The sequence below is a fragment of the Sparus aurata genome, chromosome 1 (genome assembly GCF_900880675.1).
Source record: "Sparus aurata chromosome 1, fSpaAur1.1, whole genome shotgun sequence".
NCBI classification, from domain to species: Eukaryota; Metazoa; Chordata; class Actinopteri; order Spariformes; family Sparidae; genus Sparus; species Sparus aurata.
In genome coordinates this window covers 6,088,271-6,104,642 of record NC_044187.1, presented here as the reverse complement: position 1 = coordinate 6,104,642, position 16,372 = coordinate 6,088,271, and the positions used below count along the sequence as shown (strand labels likewise).

Below are 16,372 nucleotides of genomic sequence, written 5' to 3'. Positions count from 1 at the left end.
TAGTGGAGTCTCTAAGCAGAAGATTTTCACACCAGTGTACTTGTAAAACCAGGGTGAAAATGAACATCTTGAATCCTGAATGTTGATGGTGGTGCTGGAGCTGTTGATTCAAACAAGCAATTAATATTAAAACTATAATGGTGTTTTGACAAAAAACAAAAAAAAAACAAGATGAAAAACACACACGAGAAAAACATGAAACAATGAACATGAACACAAAATGGTTTGTTATATAATAAACACTATCTTCTATCTACAAGTCAAATGTGGCTCTTCACTGCCATCTAGCAGCAGAAGTAGAAACTACAACTAAATCAACAAACTACATTCTTCAAACCCCTCCATGTTTTTCTTAATTGGCATATCAGTTTCAAATTAAAGCATATTATTTGTTAGCTAAGTGAATACTCTGAGACTTGCCTGTTATTAGCCTCACCAAACAACACGTTACACAAGCACGTACTCTCATCTGCCACCACAGAGTTAGAAGCTAGTTCATGTCTTACTCCTGAGTAACTTAACAACTAGCTAACAAGAGAGAGACTACTGTGACATCACTATTTAACTAAAGTTATTATGGCTCATGTTAGAAAATAAGTGCTTACTTACACATCCAGCAGACATGAAACACCTCTGGAGTTGTCTGTCTGGTTTCTTGGTAGATTTTGCTCTGGTTTGCTCATCACCTGTTCCTCTGTAACATGTCCAGGTCTTAAAGGAGTCATCACCCGGAAATCGCAATATCTCGTTAAATCATGCATATTGGAGTTGGACCTCTGTTGAAACTTGCCTGAAAAGCTGGAGTCTGAAAGTGGCTTATTTTTTTGGCTTTGGCTCTTTTTCCGAACAGGAATAGCGCACAATAGTGCGCGTTCCTAAAGCACGAGATTTTGACTCTGCTCCTGTGGTGACGTTACCACAGGAGGCTACTTGCATAATAAGCATCGGCTCACAGCCGTCCTCAGCCAGACTTTCTGAGTGAGCACGCCGAATCTGCTTATTTCTCTGTCATTTCAAGCCATACATCGTCACCGCCAGCATTAAAACTCAGGCCTTACATGTAAAACACGAGTGTGAAAAGTAAGAAGGAAAAAAAAAGAATTTACCATTCAGAGACGTCCTGCTGTAAACGTGTCTCTTCCACCGTATCTGCCTCTTCACTCTCCCGTTCGGTTTCCGACTCCGGCTCGTACGTAAATGCCTGAATTCCGTAAGGTTCGTCATTTAGTGTATGTGCCATGACAGGGGGCTGTTTATGTTGTGGAGTCTGTGTGCATGCAGGCAAGCCCCCCATTCCGGCTCTGTCCTTCCTGCGGCCAATCAACGCGCACCTCATTACATATTAATACAATGCACATCCGGACCGGTCAAAACCTCGCGCATAATCTCACGTGAGAAAGTCGCGGCATGAAAAAGGGTCAGAACAAGCTCTATGTTTGATTTTTTTTTTTTTTTTTTTTTTCTAATAAGTTTTAAGAATTGATCCAAAGCGATCCAAGAGGGACTGGATATGTAAAAAAAAAGGCTCCTTTAAGCTTCTAGATATTCAGGTAACTTTATGAGGTAGAAGCAAACTTTTTCTGCCTTTTGCAGTGTTGGAATAAGATCCTCGGATCAGTCAGGTAAAAGTATAAGTAATAAAATGCTCTTTAATTATCATTTAGACTTCATAATGCACAATAAACCCCTTAAATCTAATCAGGTTGGTATCGACAGTAAACCAATAGTGAAGAAATCACATCTCAAAGGAATCAAAGCCACTTAACTACAGTTGAAAATATGCTTGTCTGAATTGTAGTCAAGTAGAAGTAGCATTTGAAAACATAGTCAAGTGTTGTTAAAGCAGAATATGACATAATTAAGTATTTAATAAGTTAATTAATGTTAAAACAACGCTAGCTACTTTCCACCACTTGATACTGGGCAGCTAGCATACAGCTGGATTATCTGCTAAAACAGTAAGCTAGCATTAGCATTTAGAATATACATTTTCGAGGTATGTCAGTTAATATCTTGCTCACGTCATCACAACTTACCACAGGTAAAAACAGAAGCCGTATTTTAATCTTCATTCGTGTTAAAACTGTTTCTAGTCATTTTAACTCGTAGTTTTATTAACTTTCAGCCACTTTAACAGCAACTGCACGTCACCAACTGACAGTTAATCAACGTCTACATTTCTGTTATTATACATACGTCACAATAGAGCCACGCCAACGTTCTTTGACCTCTGACCTCGTCAAACGGTCCTGCCGTTAATTTGTCTCTTACGTCTGACGTCATGGCTTGAAACGTTAACTGAGTAGTTCAGGGAGCCTCGGAAAGCCCAGCATCGTCAGTTAAAGGAAATCAAATCATGAAAACGAGCCTTGATTACACAAAAATATTTATATTCCCATGGTAAGTCGTGAAAGTAAGATTTAAAAATGTAGAAATTGTGAGAAAAAAAGTATCAATTATCAGATTAAAAAAGTCATGAGGCAAAGTCACAATGATGGGATAGATAGTTAAAATTATGAGATAAAAAAAAAAAGTAGTGGGTCACTGAAGCCCAGTTTCAATCATCTGTCCACTCTAAGACATTATGTTAAGAGATGTTTAATGTTGTGTACAAAGGTTACCTTGCAGGTATGGTCTGATATATCAAATAAATCTGGCACAGTTCACCAATCAATCAATAAATTCAGTAAGTATGATACTTTATTGATCTCCAGGGTAAAATAAACATGTAACAAAAGCACAAGAGTCAGACTGAGAGGTCGGGAAAAACAACCCAATCACACACATATGTTGATACTTTTTCATGTTGCATCTGTATTATATGTTTCTTAAGGTAAAACTTAAAATTCTATATTTTAGCAACGCTGTGCTATAGGTCTGACCCTCTCCTTCTCTATTATCCTCTCACAGAACTGCCAGCAGTGTAGCCTTCGACACTGACACTCAACGGGAAGAAGATCCTCCAGATCAGGAACCCAGGCCATCCCAGCACAGGAACCAAGGGGAGATGATGAAGCCACGCCGACCAAGACGTACGCCCATTGAGACGTACCCCCACTCTCTGAGTCAATACAATAATACAATAATGCTCAGTCAAATTCATCTTTAACTGTGTTTACTGCGTGTTTTGTCTGTATTCTGGCAAATTAATTACACTCAAAATATGAGTGTAGGGAGGTGGAGAGAGAGCCTCTTACCATAACTGTACTAATGTGTACAAAAAGAACAACTACACCCAACCAGTGTGTGTGTTTACTGTGTGTTTTGTCTGTATTCTGGCAAATTAATTACACTCAAAATATGAGTGTAGGGAGGTGGAGAGAGAGCCTCTTACCATAACTGTACTAATGTGTACAAAAAGAACAACTACACCCAACCAGTGTTAAGGTGCATTATCATCACCTACCACGACAAAGTGGGAAGGGAAAGAAACTGAAAGAGGCGATGTATTATTTACAAGCTGCTATCATATTTGTAGTATTAACACTACTAGTATTTCATTTTTATATATCCTGATAATTGTCAATATCGTTATATCACAACTCTTCTAATTGGTGTTTGGTCTTAGACTCCTACAGTTTGGTCTGAGAGTAACTCACAAAGTATTAAATCCCTATCATGAGCTCCAACACCTGAGAGGCATCACATCACCTGTTGTACAACTACTTCAGGTGTGTTTTGGAGGCTGCAGAAGAAGAACAGTTGTCAGAGACTAATTCAAAGATAAAAAATAAAAGTTAACTGAAAATAGAACTTTCGTTTATCAGGTTGCTGTAAAAAGCTCATTAGAAGTTATATTTACAATTAAATGGATCATTGGGTCACATTCTTCCACTAAGCTGAACACTGGTGTATGTTTAGTTCATAAATCTGAGCTTCTCTAAGATATATAATAGTCTCTATTGCATATTCCTGCTTTAATACAAATGTTATGAAGAAACAGAAATATCAGATTATAAATGCAGGTCAGCAGGTTTTGTTGACGGTGCTGTACAACACAGCTGGATCCTCTGCAGCTCCCTGACCTCTGGCTCTGAGAAGAAGACAAAACGATATTGTATGAAATAAAACAATTCTCAACCCAACAGTGATAATAATGAAGACAGATCAGATGTTTTTTTAAAGTGAAGTCATTTTAATGTTGCGTAGTGTTCCTGTATGAAGACCTGCTCACCTCGGGGCGGTACTGGCACTGTTATATCTGACAGCAGCGTACTCGACTTCCTGTTGCTCCGCGTGTCTTCCAGGCTGAGCTGGTCTGATGTTGGAGTACAGATTATCTGCCTGGTTGTTGGAGAAGTGGACGCTGGCGTAATGAAAGTCCTTCTGCTCCTCCGGCTGTCTCTGCTCAGGTAGACATAAACAGAATTACTTTCAGATACATATTTTATATGAGTCTTTCACTTGAACAGTGCATTCTTACAGAGGATTGAAACCAGGATGAAAACAGCTGAAGCAGAAGCAGCTGTGGTAATAATGGAACTAATATCCCTGTTGTCAAAAGTGCAACATGAAGTCCTCCTCTGTCAGATGAGTTTTCTAGAAGCTCTTAAAGACACTGAGTGACTCAGCAGTATGAATAAACAGGAGCCAGACTGGGTTTTATGTCTTCTAGAGTTAAATACAGAACTATCCTCACCTGTTCCCTGTTGTCTGGTCTCTCTTCAGCCTCAGTAGATTCCCTGGAAGTCCTCTTTTTCCTGGTTAGAAGAGTTAATTAAAACATAAACAAACAATAAATTGCAGTGATTGAACATTCAGTGATTCAGTAGAACAGAACTGCTCACCTGATCCACAGGAAGACAGAGAGGGATATGATAGCCAGGAGAACGACAGTGATTGTTCCAGCAGCCACTGATTTCCCTGATACTAAGAAATGGTGATTAAAAGAAAACAGACAGTTAATCAGAGTGTTACAGCATGTTTTGTTCTGTTGGTCCCATAGAGTGATATATGATAAAACAAGGTAAAAACAAAGATTTCCTGGATAAAAGTGCATGTCTGCGTATTAAATCGATGAATGTCCTGCTCAGTATAGGTGGACTATCTGTCAGGCTGTGGACACATGTAGTATAGTACATGACATAGAGATTAGGTTGAAACATAAACTCCACAGTGCCCTCTGCCAGTCAAACAATGTAACACACAGTTTCTGAATTATATTGGATTACATCCCTGACATGATGTGAATAAACTGATATGGTTAAATATTTAGATGAAAGAGGTATTTGTGTCCAAATGTAAATTCTAGTTCAAGTGAAAACAACCATGTCATGTTTCACTGCTGTAAATGCACAGGAGTAAAATGAGTATGTCAGATTTTCTCAGTCGAGGTCTAAAGAAGCCAATAGGACAGTATCATCTGTGTACAACAATACACCATCCTAACAAACCAATAAATGGGCAGTCTTCACAGCTGGGCTCAACACTGACATTCTTTCCACATGTATGATGAGCAGGAGAGATCACGACACAAAAGCCAACAGTCACATTGGATGTGTTTGGCAGGAGCCCAATAATAAAGACAAACTCTCACTCTGAGTGCACAGGGAGTTAAGACTCTCAAGAAACAATAACTGTACTCAAAACTGCAGCAGGACACCCGAAGAAACATCAGGGAACATGCTCTTTAACAAGGTAGAAACATATAAACAAGATTATGATATTCCTATAAGCCCTTCATTATGTACCAGAGTGCAAAAACTCTGAACACTGTTTCAACTGAAAGATAAAATCTGATCTGATCTTCTTCTTGAGGCTGACTCCCAGATAACTGGAACACTCTCCTCTTTCCTGCCTCCTAACCAGAGGATGTGACTGTCAGGATAAGAAGCCTCACAGTGATTCTTCTCCTACAGTATCCCCAGGAGAGGTCAAATATTTTCTGCTCTTACTGAAAAAATTTCTGTAATTTTCCATACTATCAAGTATGTATAACATCTGTACAACCATCTGTACTACTGATAACTCACCTGCCACAGTCAGATGTACGGTGGTTTTGTTTCTTCCTCTTCTGTTCTGGACTTCACAGTAATAATTCCCACTGTGTTCAGCTCTGAAGTCAGTGATGATGAAGATTTGTCCTGATGCTTTTGGTGATTCTTCATTCTCCTTGTACCAGGTGTAATTAGCTGCTGGGTTAGCATCACTGCTACAGGTCAGAGTCACTGAACTACCCTCCACTATCTCAGCAGAGGGATTCACTGACACAGAGGGAAGCTTTGGAGCATCTGGAGGAGATACGAACATATTAACATGAATTTCTGGATGCAGATGAGTTTTCATGAGTGAAACTTGATATTTAATTATTTCTTATATATGATATCATAATCCTGGTTAGCACAAGTTACAAAATCCATATATATTATATTTCCTTTGCTGTAGTCAAAGCTTCCCCTACATTGGTGTCCTCCAGTGAATTGATGGTAGAAACTGATGATGTTGGTTCTGTAATTTAATCACTTTCTACAATACTAAAAAAGTTGCAAATCCAGTCAGTTATTTTGTTTTCATGCATCTGGTGAAACAAACTACTAATATATGAACATCATTTCTCAGAGACAGAGTTTATAACAGGACTCTGGTCACATTAGATGTTGGATGTGTATTTATGTGTGGCAGCATCTGAAACTTTAGAGGTGGTTTTCTGGATCAATGAACATCTGTGCAGATCTGGAAACAGTTTGTAAATCAAACATCATGTCATCATCTACTGTAGCTGCTCAGTGAACAACAGCAGCAGACTGTGAAGGTGAAACAGGCAGAGCTGGAGAAAGTGCACCATCAGCAAAACACCTGACTGGGTGATAAAGTTTAAAAAGTCATTAATTCATTTAAATCAGCTGCGATTTTACTCACATTTAACATCAATATAGATGTATTTAGACGTCCTCCTCCCCAGCTCGTTCTCAGCTGTACAGTAATACTCTCCAGAGTCAGAGGACTGGATGGAGCTGAAGACAAGCTGTGGATCTTTACTGAGAGGTTGAAGGTCTGGATTTCCATTCTTCTTGTACCAGGTGTAATTAGCTGCTGGGTTAGCATCACTGCTACAGGTCAGAGTCACTGAACTGCCCTCCACTATCTCAGCAGAGGGACTCACTGACACAGAGGGAAGCTTTGGAGCATCTGGAGGAGAAAACATGAACACATTTGACATTAATTTTAAAATTGCAGATCAGTTCAAGATGAATAACAGAAGAAACACAATGAGGAAATATTAGTTATAAAGTATTGCAGTTTGATTCAACACTTTGCAACATCTGTTAAATAAAACTAGTGGCTGTGTTTTTATCAGAAATCAGAGATAACAAATTAATTAATAAAAGTGTCAACAAAAGATAAGAACAGATAAACATGGAATCACTGAGTTTTCTTCGTAAATCAAAAAGAATGAAGGTAAATCTTGTTTTACATAATCTCCAGTGTGAGCTGATATCTAACTGTTTAATTTTGCAGACAATGAAAGATATTTATGCATCATGTCTACAATCTCATGGGGCTGTGATTTGTTTGTCACCCAATTCAGCACAAAGAATCACCAAATACCACTGAATTACATGTAGTTAAGGTCCAGTACAACAGGTCGGCTCAAAAGGCTCCTCCAGGTGTTATTTCAGTGAACGACTGTAAGTAAACTCACACAGTGGAGGAGAGCGGAAGTTCTCATGTCCTTCAACAGCACAGGAAAAGCTGTCTGTAGGAGTGAAGTAGACTGAACAATAAGAAGATGTTTGTCCCTGAATGATCCGTCCATTCTTGTACCAGATGTAGCGAAGATAACCAGGTAGAAGACAACTGCTGTGACAAATCAGCTCTGCCCAGCGTGTAGAGGCCTGTAAGCTGTTCACCCTCACCTGCAGATCTGAATAAGTAACAGGAGTCTTCATTAATGACTGAATGTCAACACACACTCACACACACACACACACAGACAGAACTTAATAATCAGATGAAAATGTTACCTGTGACCCTCAAATTGACTCCATAGTAACCAGTAAAACTCCCACCTTCTTGGTCTGTAATGAATCTGAACTTGTACTCAGCTGAGTCGCTCTCTCTCAGGTCTGTGATTCTCAGAGTGCAGTTGTTGTTAACACAGTTATACTGCACACGACCTGAATACTGTGGGTCTGTTCTTAAATCTGTATAAACACCATTACTCTCTTTTGTGAACCAGAATCTATTCTGAACTCTCTGTACAGTGGATGGGTATGTGTAGGTGCAGCTCATGTCCACTGTTGATCCTTTTAAGGCACAGATCTCAGTAGAGCTGTAAGTCACTCCCCAGCCATGCTGACCCTGTATCACTGTAACACAGAGAACATCAGAAAACACAATGAAACTGAATAACTTCAGTTAACAATCAGTTAATAAGACAAAATTGATCAAACTACCAATATGATGTGGACGAAAGGTAACATGGACGTGCTTCAAAATCCTCGATTATCAGACGAATTACTGTCATCAACAGTTCTTAATCATGCTGTCATGACTGTAGATTCATGTTCATTGTGTTGTGTCTGGTTTTGTCTTGTGGGTTCTTGTATTTGATTTCCATGTCTTTGTATCATGTCTTGTGTCATGTTTTGATTTTCCATGCCCTCATGTGTCCTTTAAGTGTCTCCCATGTTCTTCCCTCTGTCTCCCTCTGTCTGTCAGTGTTCTCATCCATGCATTCCCCTTCGTTATCTCACCTGTTGGTCCTCCTCTTCTGTTCCTCGTCTTGTCATCAGTGTCTGTGTATTTAGTCTCTGTGTTCCCTTCACTCCTTGTCTGGTCATTGCATGTATTTGTCAGCCTCTGTCTGTTTCCATGCTCCAGTTCATGTGCCTGCTCCTGTCTGTTCCTTGTTCCCCCACGGTATGTGTTTTTGGATTTGAGTTTTGCATTTTGCATTTTTTTTATTTGAATTTAGATTTTTCCTTTGTACTTTGTCCTGCCTTTTAGTTGCTACTTTGTTCTTTCATCCCCGTTTTGTCTGTTTTGGGTTTTGCATTCAGCTTTAAAATAAAGCTCGCCTTTTGTTCCCCATATCCTTGCCTCCCGTGTGTAACTGCATTTGGGTCCACCTTCCCTTTATCCATAGTCTTCCCTTTAACCCTGCCTGACACATGCGTCAACAAAAAGTCGTCCACACAGAAAATAATTAAAAAAACATTCTAGTTGTACAAAATACTCGTGTTACTCCACCCACATGTTAACTTCCTTTTAATAGACACTTTCTAACTAATGCTTTAAATAAATAACACTTTATGACTTTTGTATGTTATTTCTGAATGACACCAGGATGAACACAAACAAAGGAAGAGTGGAAGATGTGAACATGCTTTCTACAGTTAAACTCAGTTTGCACCCAGTCTGAAGGTGCAGTGAAGTGAACAGGAATGTATTGAACCTGTGACCTTTAATGCAGTTTACTGACCAGGATAAGAGGAGAAATAGTATTGATTAGAGTCTGTGCTGTTCTTGGTCAGTTCTCTCTGTTCACTCTGTGATCAGGATGCTGCTGAGTGTGAAAACTACAAAAATAAAAGCAGAACACTGAGGTGTCAAACTGCTTCAAGCAGCTATGATGTAATGATAAGCTGTCTGCATATAGCATGGAAACATCACACTGACGTCAGACAGCACTAACAGAACTAGCAGGGAGTGGTGCGGATGTACGATCATATACAAGAAGTACAGTCAGTTTTGGGGGTTTTACTGTGAGAACAATATCCCTCCAAAAAACTTCACTGTGATAAAAGTAGCTGCAGATACAAACTAATCGTCCTCCACATGAGCTGCTGCTTCTGCAGCCAGGGTCGACTTTAGAACATATTAAACAAAATGAGAAGAGAAAAGTTCTGAAAACCCTAAATATTCTCAGTTCACAGCGTGTAAAAGTGCTGAGCACACAGCTACTTCATGCAAAAGTCCAGATTCCCTCTTTAAATGCAGTAAATGTAACTGTACCTGACACAGAGAGAAGAAAGACGAAAAATCCACTCACTGCTGCAGTTAAACTCATATCTGCTCCTCTGATCTCTCTGTGAGGTTTCAGAGACAATAAAACATGTCAGCAGATAAAATAATGATGCACACAGGAGGTTTACAGTATCAGTCACATCTACAAACAATTCTACTTACAATGAAGACGGACGTCGTCTTGAAAGAAGCCGTTCCTCAGTCGTCAATGAGCAGAAGACAGATATCAGGCTCTTAAACGACTACGTTTCCTTCCTCTTCAGGTTATTAACAGACATGAAACTGACATCATAACCTGTTGGCTCTAAACCTGTTTCACTGTCAACATCCCAATGACACCAGCAAAGGCCGTTCAACAACAGATGAGAAATAGACACATTTAATCTTGTTGCTACTGCAGCAGAATTCACTGTGATCATCTTCACAGCAGTGTACATTCACTCAGAACAGCTAGAGCAAACCTGAACCGTGCCATAAGAGCTGCAAAGCGTGCTCACGCTCAGAAAGTACAGCACTCCATGACCCCACCAACACCAGATGAATTTGGCAGAGGATCGAAGTCATCACAGATTATAAGCGAACTCCTCCCCCCTGAGACAACAACATCAACTTTCTCAACAAGCTAAATGAGTCCAGTCCCTGATACTCGGTCAGAGGCCCGGCTGAGTTCTGTCCCAGCCCCTCGGTCGGAGATCCGGCCGAATCCTGTCCCTGCTCCTCAGTCGGAGGCCTTGCTGAGTCCTGCCCCTGCTCCTCGGTTGGAGGCCTAGCCAACTTCTGTCCCAGCCCCTCGGTCGGAGATCCGGCAGAGTCCAGCCGCCAGCGGCTCTCCGTCAGCTGTCAGACCAACAGTCGCCAGCGACTCACCGTCAACTGTCAGACCAACAGTCGCCAGCGACTCTCCGCCAACAGCCGCCACTGACCCGTCCAACACGGGTTCCTGTTCCTCGGTCAGAGGCCCGGCCAAGTCCAGCCACCAGCAACTCTCCGTTGGCTCCCAGGCCACCACCCGCCAGCGACTTACCGTCGTCTGTCAGAATGACAGTCGCCAGCGACTCTCCGCCGACAGCTGCCACTGATCCTTCATCGGTTCCCAGGCCCACACCTCCCTGTGAACCTCCTTCGGCTCCCAGGCCGACATGCCCCAGTGATCCTCCTTCGGTGGCCCTGACAAGGTCCAGGAGGATTGTCCAGTCGGCAGTTCGGCTTCCAGAGGGTCTCAGCCTTCATCTCCGCCGCCAACTTCCAGTAGGTCAGAGCCTACACCCCCAGCCTCCAGAGGGCTTGCACCTTCACCGCCGGCTTCCAGGGGGTCCCAGCCCACACTTTTCCCGCCGGCTCCCAGTGGGTCCCAGCCCACGCCTTCTCCGCCGGCTCCCAGTGAGACCCAGCCCACGCCTTCTCCACCGGCTCCCAGTGGGTCCCAGCCCACGCCTTCTCCGCCGGCTCCCAGTGAGACCCAGCCCACGCCTTCTCCACCGGCTCCCAGTGGGTCCCAGCCCACGTCTTCTCCGCCGGCTCCCAGTGAGACCCAGCCCACGCCTTCTCCACCGGCTCCCAGTGGGTCCCAGCCCACGCCTTCTCCACTGGCTCCCAGTGAGACCCAGCCCACATCTTCTCCACCGGCTCCCAGTGGGTCCCAGCCCACGCCTTCTCCACCGGCTCCCAGTGAGACCCAGCCCACGCCTTTTCCACCGGCTCCCAGTGAGACCCAGCCCACGCCTTCTCCACCGGCTCCCAGTGAGACCCAGTCCACATCTTCTCCGCCGGCTCCCAATGGGTCCCAGTCCACGCCGTTTCTGCTGGCATCCAGAGAGAACACTGTTTGTGTACACAGAGTTTATGAAAAAGAAGGTTTTTGAACTACTCATGTTAGCTGCTGCATCTCAGGCGCGCTGCCGTCATGGCAGGCAAAAAGTGTCGATCCTTGAGTGCGACCTGACAGGCACGCTTGAGGAGCGGTTCACCATTACTCTCCTGCCTGTCAGGTCGCACTTGGGGATCGACACTTTTTGCCTGCCATGACGGCGGCGTTCTCAGTGCTCGTTTTCATGAGTAGAGACCCTGATGATGCTACGAGCAAAGTTTCATGTTGTGTCGAGCCTTCTTAGTGTTCTAAAATTAGCGACCCTGATGCCATCGTATCTCTGCCCCTAGCACTCCTGTTCAAAATTAACGTGCCCGAAACCCAACTACGGTAAATCCTAAAAGTGCGTCTTTCGTCGTAATTATGCTTTTACATTAAAGTTTGACTCATATTCAATTGCAAATAAAGCCTTGGTTGCTTTTTGGTGAGAGTTTTACTTTAACTTCCTGCTACATGCTGCCGCTGACTGAAACTCCCACGTCTGTTAGTGTTAACAATACATGAACATGTAACACACACAGTTCAAGAAGACTGGTAGGATCTGGTGAGGACACACAATAGTGTCACCAGGGCCGGCCCAAGGCATAAGCGAACTAAGCAGCTGCTTAGGACCCCGTGACCACTAGAGGGCCCCCAAGAGCAATTAACTTAAAAAAGAAAAAAGTAATTAATTTTTTTTTTTTCATGTGTGAGCAATGATGATTCATATATTATCAAATGTACATGGCCATGAACTTTGGGTCATGACCGAAAGAATAAGATCCCGGATACAAGCGGCCGAGTTTACAAGTTTCCTCCGCAGGGTGGCAGGGCGCTCCCTTAGAGATAGGGTGAAGAGCTCTGTCAACCGGGAGGAGCTCAGAGTAGAGCCGCTGCTCCTCCACATCGAGAGGAGCCAGCTGAGGTGGCTCGGGCATCTGTTTCGGATGCCCCCGGGACGCCTCCCTCGGGAGGTGTTCCTGGCATGTCCCTCCGGGAGGAGACCCCGAGGAAGACCCAGGACACGCTGGTGTGACTATGTCGCTCAGCTGGCCTGGGAACGCCTTGGGGTCCTCCCGGAAGAGCTGGAGGCAGTATCCGGGGAGAGGGAAGTCTGGGTGTCCCTGCTCAGGCAGCTGCCCCTGCGACCCGGCCCCGGATAAGCGGATGAAAATGGATGGATGGATGGATCACATGTACATACTTGTACAAAAAACAAACAAACAAAAAAAACCCAACAACAAAGAGTGTAGTTTCCTACCGCCTCTCTGCTCGAAATGTCAGAGCTCCGCTAGTGACGTGTGCAGTGCAGCCAACCCTGCAGTGCACACTGTGCATCCAGGAGCTAGGAGCAGGTGAATTATGTCGCAAAAAAGGACTTACTCTTCAGGGGCAGAAAAAAGAAAAGGGAAGAAAGATAAAAACGACAAGATAAAGGTATGTCTTAGTAATGTAACATTTGTTGATATTTTGTTCCAAATACGTTAGCCTATAATAGCAAATTTGCTAGCTAACATTAGTTCAAAACGTCTGACTAGGTTAGATAGCTTACTATTCAAGCTAACGTTTTTGTGTTTGTGTAATACTTTGAATAAGTTGATTTCCAGTGTATATACATTATTTTGGGTCGCTTTTTGGCATCAAAACAACGTTTTGATAACAGTGTTTGATAGCAAATGTTTAATAACTAAAGTTAATTACAAATGTGGTGACATTTGCTAGCAATAATTAATTAATTTAGTTAACTAACTAGTTTGAGGTATGTTGTTTGCAGTTGTTTGCTGCAGAGCACAGTAACTTATGTGAGCAAATAAACATATTCCTTTTAGATCGTATCCCTAATATGCTCATACGTTATATGAAACTTCCCCAGGAGCACTGTTAAAATATTTTGGAGGCGCTGACTCAGCCCAGGGGCAATCCACCTCCTCAGGAGCAGCCAAGGCTGATGAATGAGGTGATCAAAAACGGTCACCATATATATTTAATTTCTAGTCAGATTATCTCATTAAGATATACTAATATAAGATATAATCATATGACAAGGGACATGATTTTAGACAAATCCATATTATTTCAAAACTTCTCAAACAATTTCCAGTTGTTCCACAGTTTGATTTCTTATTACAAGCTATAGCTGTACTTTTTTATTTAGAAAATAAGCTGCATCATTTCAAGTGTAATATGACTATAACATGCTAGCTTGTTTTTCATCTTAGGTCCATCTCTATTCTCTGTGCCCACTGTCCCTTTTGTGTCTTCTGCAACCTCAGCTGTACCTGGTAAGTTAACAACAAAACAGCCTTTATAATTGATCAGTGTACTGCAGAATATTCTGAGATTAATAATTTTGTCCAAAAGTATTATTTTGATTTCCCTATAGGTCCTTCATCTTTGGTCATCGAGATTGATTTGTCGTCATCAGCATCCAGTTTGGAGCAGGGATCAGCAGCTCCGCCAGTTGACCCAGCTGAGTGTCCCTCTTTCCTGTCAGACTCAGAAAGGACTGAACAGGTATGAAGAGGGCCACTGCCTATAGAGGACACATTCATATCCCCAAAAAGTCCCATTTTACCAAAGATTTTGCACATTTTTACATAGTTTTCAGACCTAATTCATCTTAATATTTTATTTATAAACCATTTGTGTTACCTTGTACCTAGTATTTGTCTGACTTTTTAAAATGTATTTGATTTAATACTGTCTGTTTTCATACATTTGGTGTTGCAGTTTATTTAAAAAAAATAATAATAAAGCAGATTGTGTTTGCAGTAAACAATTAGTTTATTTTGTTACTTTTAATTGGCCTACATGACATTTGGCATTCCACTTAGTGCTATATCACGTTGAATATTAAGTGTTAATCAACCCCAGGGTGCTCTTGTAGCTGAATTTGCTACCATTTCAGATTAAAACCACAGATGGGTAAAACATGTCGAGCTGCTCTTTAAGGTTTTATGTATTAACTACTACTGTGTCACCAGTAGGGGGAGTTGCTGACTTTGCCAAATATTAATTGAAAGATTTTTCTGTAAATTTGCAAATTTGGTGTCTGCTTCCATGGCATTAATCACTGTGGATTACAATCTAACTAGAACAAAAAGTTCTCACATTTAGTTTTACAAGTGTATTCGTAATGATAATAATGACAATAATCATTATTATTGGCAGTAATAGAGGGCCCCAAAATCAAATTTTGCTTAGGGCCCCATGGAGGCTTGGGCTGGCCCTGAGTGTCACCTTACATTTGGAAAAAAAACAACAGCCAAACCTGTGCAGAGAAACAGAACCAAACTACCTGCATGGCTACACACCACTGAAGGTAAGAGAGAAAGTGTCTTTTTGTAATTTGGGTGAACTGACCCTTTAAAGCAGACAGAGGAGGAAGCACTCACAGTGATGAAGCCTGAATGTGCCACACTTAAACTTCCCCACTAGAGGGCAGTGAACCATCAGAGATACTGAATCAGGAGCCTGAAACAACATTTTATCCTCCATCACTGAATGTTACATTACATTCAGATTTACTTTATTTTCACATTTTATCACTTTTTTTTTTTATTATTCATCAATTTTGACTTGTTCACACTGGACATTTAATTTATGAAGCATCACAGAAAGTGTTTGACTTCAGGAGCCATAGTTCAGAGTAATGATAAAAAACTTTACACCCTTTATAAACAGGGTGTTGCATAAACCCAGACTTTTATTCTGAAAGGGCTTCACATTTAGTGAACCTGGATCTACTCTGCTTCATTCAATCACCACAAAAATATTTATTCATACCAAACAGAGATTTACGGCTCAAATATAAGTTCAGGTCCTCCTCACTGAAAACTTTTTCTGTGCATCTTCATATCAGCAACATCCCAAATCATCAAGAACCATTAAACTGTGGCACATTTCATTTTTATGGACACAAAATGTGACAATGTGAGAAATAAGGCAAAGCTAAAGGACAGAGTTGAATTTAAATGTTTTGATATCTAGTAAAATAAATAATAATCTCAAACATTAACAGAAGAATAATTAGTTTAAAGCTGAAGTTTAAACGTTCTGCACACTAATGTTTCACCTACAGAGCTGTCCAACAGCTCCTTCACTTGTTGTGGAAGCTGGCTGTTGATTTGACTCAGCAGCTGAAATAACTGGAAAATGTAACATCTGTCAAAGTGTTTTACTACTGGACTTATGTTTGGTGTTAATGTGTGAAAATATAAACTGTACATGAAGTAAAATGTGATGCTCTCAGCTCACTGTCTCACTTTGAACACACTTTATTGGCTTTGTCAGCCAGGACAGGTGAAAACCCAGAAGCTGATCAGAGACTTTTCAAATATTATTTATTATTCTGTAGAACTTCAAAATACATTTTGTTTAATATCTCATACATATTTCTGTAATATAACTGACTGTACATGTTAAAATAAGCTCTCACAGTTTAAGCAGTAAGCTGATCTGAACAATAAATCATGTCTGACAGCTGGACATGATTCAGTTGAAGCTGCCGACTCCACGTTCTTCTAAACTTCCTGCTACATGCTGCTGCTGACTGTC

At 41.5% G+C, this 16,372-nt stretch overlaps 1 protein-coding gene and 5 long non-coding RNA genes across 6 annotated transcripts in view; 3 read left to right on the top strand and 3 right to left on the bottom strand.

Moving 5' to 3' along the window:
* LOC115588307 (B-cell receptor CD22-like) overlaps window positions 1–16,372 on the top strand; it is a 342,428-nt gene that overhangs the window by 36,900 nt on the left and 289,156 nt on the right. The window lies entirely within an intron of this gene.
* LOC115587743 (uncharacterized) overlaps window positions 1–16,372 on the top strand; it is a 232,600-nt gene that overhangs the window by 2,759 nt on the left and 213,469 nt on the right. The gene's annotated exons all lie outside the window — the stretch shown is intronic.
* Window positions 1–16,372, top strand: part of LOC115587750 (uncharacterized) — a 219,348-nt gene that overhangs the window by 1,969 nt on the left and 201,007 nt on the right. The window lies entirely within an intron of this gene.
* On the bottom strand, window positions 3–2,203 carry LOC115587976 (uncharacterized). The gene is made up of 3 exons (XR_003985254.1): window positions 2,037–2,203; window positions 606–694; window positions 3–100 (listed from the first exon to the last, which is right to left on the bottom strand). It is a non-coding gene; the product is annotated as an uncharacterized LOC115587976 (long non-coding RNA).
* Window positions 3,899–6,069, bottom strand: LOC115587765 (uncharacterized). The gene is made up of 5 exons (XR_003985161.1): window positions 5,973–6,069; window positions 4,788–4,869; window positions 4,640–4,700; window positions 4,175–4,344; window positions 3,899–4,033 (listed from the first exon to the last, which is right to left on the bottom strand). It is a non-coding gene; the product is annotated as an uncharacterized LOC115587765 (long non-coding RNA).
* LOC115587926 (uncharacterized) lies at window positions 7,082–8,306 on the bottom strand. Its single transcript, XR_003985232.1, has 3 exons — window positions 7,965–8,306; window positions 7,643–7,864; window positions 7,082–7,128 (listed from the first exon to the last, which is right to left on the bottom strand). It is a non-coding gene; the product is annotated as an uncharacterized LOC115587926 (long non-coding RNA).